The following is an 8163-nucleotide window of genomic DNA, read 5'->3' as shown; positions in this document are numbered from 1 at the left end:
TCCAGTTTTTCCCTATTCAGCTATCCTATACAGTTAAATAAAGAGACAAAATGTTTTTCCCTTGCCACCTGCAGAGCCCAATTTTGCTCTGAAGGAGGCCAAAGTCACTTTCACACAGTGGCATATTGGTAAATGTTTAACAGCTAGCTCTTCAGGTGGGTGTGGGAGATATAATCACAACATACTCTTATGTTTAATATACATTATTAATGTTTTCTCCATCACTTTTTAAAGTACAGTCAACAAAACAATAAGTCAAGCTCTGATTTGTAGTGTTTGTTGATTTCCAGGTGTCAATGTTCATATTGAAAATTTAACTATGGAAACAGTGGGAGCTAGCACCAGCTCCTTCCCCTCCTCCAGGGACAGGAAGTAAGGCCTCTGGAAATGTGGACATTCCCTGCCCTCCCTTTTCTCTAAGGTAACAAAGTGAGAAAAAAAGCTACTCTCCCTGAAGCCCAGGAAAATGTATCTCTAAGCAAGAGGTGACTTGAAGGGTTTAATTTTAGAAGGAGTTTCAAATTCTGCTGCTAAGGATTTGGAGGATTTGGGACCAGGTCACTTAATCTCCCTCAGTTTCCTACTCTGTAAAGGTAGAAAGTTAGACTTGGTGAGCTTAAAGGTCTCTCCCAGTTCTAAACTTCTGATTCTATGAGCCAAAGTTCTGACGTTCTGAGCACATCTGCAGAGGGTAGGAGGGAGGGAGAGGCTGGTGTGTGAAAAGTACCCTAAGTCAGGTCACTAGAAAGATTACATGATATCAGGCAAGTGGTCCTCAATTACTTCAACCGGAAAACAGGGAGAATGCATAGATGAAAAGGCATTTATTTATCAAGTTCTTACTCCATAAAGTATATTCTTAAGGCAACTGGATAGTGAAGTGGGTAGAATCCAGGCATTAGTGTCAGGATAGACCCAAGTTCCAAATGTACCTTAGCTGTGTGAACCTGAGCTTAATCTCATTAAGCTTCAGTTTCCCTCATTAGGAATAACAATGGCACCTAACTCTCAGAATTACAAAGTTAAATTAGATATTTATAAAGCACTTTAAGAGCCTTAAAATCCTATATATATGCCAGTTATTAGTATCAATAGAATCAAGGACTTGAGGGAGGAGGTAGAGAAGATATAGAATTTGGATCTCAAAACTTTTTTCTTACAACTCAAAGAAATTATTTTAACATGGAGAAATAAAATATATATTAAAAAATAAAGAAAGAATCAAGTCCAATCCTTCCCAGGGAAAGACAAGTAACCTCTCAGTCTCAGTTTTCCCATCTGTAAATGGAGATAATAATAGAACCTATTCCACAGAGTTATTGTGAGCATCAAATAACATGAATGTGCTATATAATTGTAGGCATTATTTACTAAAAGTGCTGCTATGAAAATCTTTTAGTAATTAGCACTTTTAAAATTTTGATAATGCCTTCGGATTATGTTCCCAAAAACAGGAATGTTGATACCAAGGTTACCCTTGGATCACAAGAAGAAATTTATGATTTTGCTGTTGGCTGAGTAAATGAATCTCTTAACCAAGGTGTGAGACAGAAGCTGGAGGAGTTGGAGAGGGAAGAAGCTGTTCCTCCCTGTCATAAGGCTCTTCCCTCCAAGTGGTAAAAGCCAGAGAGAATCCTTAAAACATATCAAGCCTGAAGTGATGCTGAGTGAAATGAGCAGAACCAGGAAATCATTATACATTTCAACAACGATATTGTATGAGAATGTATTATTCGACAAAGAGAAGATCTAACTCAGTTTCAATTGATCAATGATGGACAGAAGCATCTACATCCAAAGACTGGGAAATGAGTGTGAACTGTTTGCATTTTTGTTTTTCTTCCTGGGTTATTTTTACCTTCTGCATCCAATTCTTCTTGTGCAACAAGAAAACTGTTTAGTTCTGCACACATATATTGTATCTAGGATATACTGTGACATATTTAACATGTATAGGACTGTTTGCCATCTGGGGGAGGGAGTGGAGGGAGGGAGGAAGGGGAAAAGTCAAAACAGAAGTGAGTGCAAAGGATAATGTAAAAAATTACCCAGATATATGTTCTGTCAATAAAAAGTTATAATTTAAAAAAAATAAAAAATAAAATGATTAAAAAAATATATCAAACCCACTCTTCTGATACATCCCCAGTTCTGCCCTACATTCATCACAAGTGATCCATTAGCTAGAACTCTGGATCTGGAGTCAGAAAGTCCTGTGTTCAAATTCAGCTTTGGACACTTACTAAATGCATCACTTAACCTTCATTTTATATTGTGTACATTCCCTCCCCTCTTCCAAGCAGCCACAATGCCATGAAGCCAGCAGAGGGTGCTGTGGGCAAAGCCTGGACCGAGCCCCATACTAACTCCTAAGGGTTTCCCCTTAGCCACAAAGTCCCCAAATCACTACGTGCGTCTCGGAGCTTGACATGTGGGAGTATCTGAAGGATGCTCTGCTTCCCCCTTGTGGCCCAAGCCCAGCTTAGCCAAGGATATGAGACCTGGAAGGGAGTGGGGGTTCCCTGATCATCAAGACGGGAATGGGTTCCAGCCCAGTGCTGCCCAGCCTGTTGCAGCAATAGGAGGAGGAGGAAAGTTCCCTTCATATTTGCTGTGCATGGGGGTGGGCAGGTGGGAGTGAGGATTGGGAAACTGAGATTGTGAAGCTGGGAGTAGGAAGGGACATTCAAGACCATCAGGCCAGCCCAGTCTTGCCAGAACAGGAATCATCCCTTCAATCGTGCCCAACTAGTGGGAAGCTGCGGGGTGGTAGTTTGGAGAAAAAAAGATTGCCAAGCTGAATGCCTTCTCACCCCCGCACCCTCCTTCCCCTTCCCCCTCCCCTCACCCATCTACCTCTCTAGCCCCTGACCCAGCCTTTGTCCTGTCTGTCCAGCCTCTCCACCACTGCCGGCCCCTCCTGTCTGATGAAGTCTAATGCATGCTGTGCTCTTTGCCTAGGGCAAAGTCCTCCTGGCAGGATCCGGGCTTGGCCTGAATTGCCCCCCCACTCCCCTCCCACTGACTCTCTCCAACCTCTCAAATCCCAGAATGAAAGACTGGTAATCCCCACCTCTCCCCACCCACCCCCACCCCCTATCTCACCCTCCCCACACTGAGCCAGGTTCCCTTGCCAGCAGAGACACTTGAGCTGGGAGATTACCCAGGCTCACTCAATTACCAGCAGCAGCTCATGTGATTGGCATTTGTCCAGGGAAACATATGTGGTCCAGGCCTTTAAGCTGGGCACACAAGGCTATTTAGTTCCTGTTAGGGCCAATGCTGGAAAGAGGTTTTCTATTGTGTGCAAGACCTGTCTGGTGCCTGACCTAGTCCCTTCCCCCCCCAGCCTAAGCAGGTAAAAATAAATCCCACTCAGCTCTTTTTAAAGGAGAGAAAGAAAGGAGCAGTGAAATAAAAGTATAAAAGATGTCACGGAATTCTGATTTCCTCTATTTCATTATGGCAATATTTGCTGAAAGGGAAAAATTAGAATGCCTGGATATAAATCTTAGCCTTGTTGGTAATGTTGTGTTGTGTTACAGGGCAAATATTGTTATGCCAAAGTTCCCTTTTAATGGGGTGACCAATGGGGTGACCAGTTCCTCCAATTGTCCTATTTCGTAATTCTGCCTTAGGTTATAACTGTCCCCTCTTAATGGTTGAGATAAAGGTTTTATAGACATTCCTTAATGTCATTAGAATATCAATAACCTCTCTCTATCAGGTTATCCCCACCTAGGTCCCTCCATTATGTCATTGTTCTTGTTATTCCATAAAAGGCTCGCTGCCCCAAAACTCGGGGTCTAGCCCTGGGATCAACATGGATGCATTGGTCCCAGTATTTCTCTCCATTTAATAAATTATTGTGTTGTTCTCTAATCTCTGGCTTGCTCTTCGGCATTACCATATCTTGCTTTGGGAGGGCCTCAATTTCCCATTGTATCACTTGGGTCTAGGAATGGACACAAGAAGCTAATGAAGGGGCTTTGCAAATAAGGTTGTGAACAGGCAGCACTTGTGTTTGAGGGAAAGGGAGAACAGGTTAGTATAATGAATAGATGGTGGACTTAGATTCAGAAAGACTGGACATTTACCAGCTGCAGTAAACCATAAGCAAGACTCTATGCCTCAGCTTCGTCATCTGTAAAATGGGAGTACCTACTTCACTGGGTTGTTATGAAGCTTGAATGAAATGTATATATAAAGTAAGCTTCATAAAGTGCTATGTTAGTATGAATTGCTGTTATGTGTATATCATTTATAGTATCTACTTCACAAGGTTGTTAATGCTTTGCAAATATTAAAATGATATAAGAATGTCAGCTTTAATTATTAAAAGGGGCATCCTTGAGGAGGTGACTTAGATTATTTACAACCATACAGTAAGAAACACATAATATACAATATAAAACGAAGGTTAAGTGACTCAGCTAGTAAAGAGTTCTATGTACTGTATCACTTGTGATTAATGTAGAACAGAATTGGGGATGTATTAGAAGAGTGCTTTTGGTATGGTCCAAGGATTCTCTCTGGATCTTACCACTGGAAAACCCTGAGCCCTCCCAGAAGGGCCTAAAATACCCCTAGATATGATGTTTCTTATGTTTCCAATTTTATAGTTCTGTGATGTGGGGAAACCTTAGACCTCCTTCTCTGCACTGTGGCTATTTCCCACCATTTTTCTAGGCTCAAACTGGAAACCCTTTTGAAATACTCTTAAGTAGGAAACCCTTTTGAAATACTCTTAAGTGGGAGACCTAGTAGGCATCCAAAGCTGAATTTGAACACAGGATTTTCTGTCTCCAGACCCAGTGTTCTATGTACTGCATCACTTGTGATGAACGTAGAGTAGAACTGGTATGTAATTAGCCAAATGGGTTTGATATCCTCCAAGGATTCTCTCTGGGTCTTACCACTGGAAAAGCCTGAGCCTTCCCAGAAGGGCCTAAAATACCCCTAGATATGATGTCTCTTATGTTTCTAATTTTACAATTCTGTGATGTGGGGAAACCTTACACCTCCTTCTTTGCATTGTGGCTATTTCCCATCATTTTCTGAGACTCAAACTGGAAACCCTTTTGAAATACAGTTGACTCTTAAGAGGGAGAGGGGAAAGAATAAGGAGTGAAGAAAAAAGGGGGAGGGATTTGGCAGCTGCTGCCCAGCAACTATTTCAGGAAGCCTTGTGGAACAGAACTATGGAAGGCATAGCTACTAAGCCCAGACCCACCACTGATGCTCTAGATCTGCTTCACTGGAAACGGGAAGAGTTTGTAGCTAGTTGCCGCCTCTCAATTCTCAGAGAGTGCTAAAGTTCCTTCCATATGCTCTGGAATCCAGTCCTTCCTGTGAGCACCTCCCCAACATTATTTAGCATGTGGTCCCTTAGAGAAGAGAAAGGGGTCTTGGGATTGAACAGAGACGGGGCCCCAAGTTAGACATTGGGAGCAGCTGCTTCAATCAATCGAGAAAGCACCCTGCAGCTAAGGTTAGCTAGCCCATTCCACATACTCACCTCTGTTCCCCGGACTCTCTCTTGGTATGTTGGTGGGACAGAAATAAAACATGTTGATTTAGCAACCGGGCAAAACAGCAACCAGAGCTAACCAATTGCTGGGGGAAGCAGAAAAAGGGAAGAAAAATCATGAGGGCAGCTAGTTCCTCATCTAGTCTTCTCCACCTGTTAGAATTGTTTGGGATACACATTTAGGGTAGGATTTGGGGATGGAGGTGGGGGGTGGAAAGAATCGAGCTCCATCTTTATGGTGAAGAAATCCCAAAGGTGACAATTGTCATTCATTCTCTGATCCCATGGCCCAACTGGGCAAAGGAAGATGTGACCTTCTCATTCTTTTCACCTTTGTTTAATCCTTTATTCCTTTTTTTGTTTTTCTAAATGTAGACTACAAGTGATTTTCCACTGGACACACCCTGTATCAACTTCCCCCAAGATACATCCACTTCTGCAAGAATCCAGAAAAGAGGGAATAAGTACAGCTAAATTTTCTTCTGAACTGTTGTTTACCTTCTGTTAGGTCTGGCTCTGAGCACATGAAATTTGTGGGTTATTGTTTTACACCTTAACAAAATACTCTTTTGAACTTAACTCCTTATCTCTCACAAGATGACAAATATCAGTTATTATATACTTTTCTGTGCCTACCATGATGCTTTCACATAGTGGAGACTCAATATTTTTTCAGCGAATAGCCTAAATAACCTTACTCACTTCAAATCAGTTAAGAAAGAATTAAAATTCAGAGTCCTTTAGTGACTTGCCCAGGATCACACTAATCTCATTAAGGACAGACATGGTTCTAATAGTAGCACCAACAATTGTAGAGATGATGAGAATCTGATGCAGAATGTTTGTTCTTGATCTTTTCCTTCATCAAAGAGCTCTTCAGCAGACAGGGAACTAGGGCCAAAAGCAGAACTGGGCAGAGCTCAGAGAATAGATGGGTTGGATTTCCAAGAGGCTTCATTCCTGATTTTGAACCCTTTGTTTCCTGATGCTTTCTCCCCCACTGAACAAGATCAGAAAAGGCAGGTTCTAACATAGAGAATCTCCCAGAGTTATCCCAGTCTAGTTCCCCTGCTTGTCTGTCTGCCTGGCATATATTTTCCCATGCATCCAGAAAGTAGCTGGTTTCCATTCCCTTCTCCCTCCCTCCTCCTCCTCCTTCTTCTTCCTGTCTCTCTGTGTGTTTCTCTCTCTCCCTCCCTCTCCTCTTCTCTTTCTCCTGCCACTGGTAATCATGTTCCTTAAATGGAAGAAAAAACTGTGGGTGCCCATAGAAGTATGCTAATTCCTCCAGGAAGACTGAATTGAACAGCTGAGTATTCTTTTAATTGCCACCTGCAAAGCAGTATATCCAGCAGCCCATACGCCTCATGCTTAGGCATTCACAAATTCAAGAGGTGGCATTTTGAAAAAGTGCAATTCAGACTCTCAGAGGATTCTTCAGGAGGTAACTGTAACTCCACATCCAATGGAAAAGTCTGTATATTCCTCAGTTAGCAAGTCTAAAAAAAGGGAAATATCAACCTCAAATCAGCCTTAGTTGTCAGAGCAAAAAAAAAAAAAAAAAAAAAATACTCAGGATCCATCTAGAAGAAACCCAGAGGAAAGGCTGTAACCTATGTTCTTTCTCTTTCTTTTCCTTGCTCTCCCTTTAAATTTCTTCAGCTGTTAAAGGGACTGTTAACATGGGCTGAGAAAAGCATTTAACTGCTCCAACCTAATCTTCAAAGCCAAGCTTGAGGCCTGGGAAGGCCATGTGCCAGCCTCAGACTGGAAGGCTGATAGCCAGAGTCCCAATTGGATGACACAGCCCCAGCAACATGCAAAATATTTATGATTTCTTTCTACCATAACACTTATGGCCATCTGACCAAGTCACGAACAGCTTTGTTGGAGAGGTTTGGGATGAATCTGTAGTGGTGGTGTTCTCCATCCCAAAACTTCCCCTTTACCCCTTTTTCTTCATAGCTTACACAATAGCCAACAGTACCCAACTGGAAACTTCAGGTTGGAGTGCAAGGTATGTAGAAACAATAATTCACGAGTTCCCAATGGAATTCACATCATGATATCTACTAAAAAGCATATTTAATACAGTCTGCTCTCTAAAACTCATTTCTCTTGAACTTAGCAGAGGCCCAGGGTGCTACAAAAATCTCAAGACTACTAATTTCAAATCACCTAAAATTTTTTTTAAATAGAAAAATTGTAGCCAAAATCATTCTCATTATAAAAGAATCCAACAACTCCAAAATGATTAAGAGTTGAGGCTGACATCTGAATCTCAAGAAACTACCAACATAAACTATTCCTTGACCAGATTTTGGAGTTTGAGTTTTTCCTTTTCCCTCACCTAATCCAAATCTTTGGGGGCATGAGAAGAAAAAGAACAGTACAGTAAAGGAGAAATAAAATTTCTCATTCACTGTAATCAAAGTAAATTTCCTAGAAGAGGTGACCATAATGCAAAAATCTATGAGAAATTGCAAAAGCTTGACTTTGTCCACAGGATCATAAGTCCATAGCTAGAAAAGACCTGAAAGGCCATTGAATCCAAACCTTTTTTTTGACAAATAAAGAAACTGAGGCACTGAGGGTAACTTGCCCAGGGACACACAACTAGAGAGTAGACAGGA

The sequence above is a fragment of the Sarcophilus harrisii genome, chromosome 4 (assembly GCF_902635505.1).
Source record: "Sarcophilus harrisii chromosome 4, mSarHar1.11, whole genome shotgun sequence".
NCBI classification, from domain to species: Eukaryota; Metazoa; Chordata; class Mammalia; order Dasyuromorphia; family Dasyuridae; genus Sarcophilus; species Sarcophilus harrisii.
Note: the sequence above shows the minus strand (reverse complement) of the source record.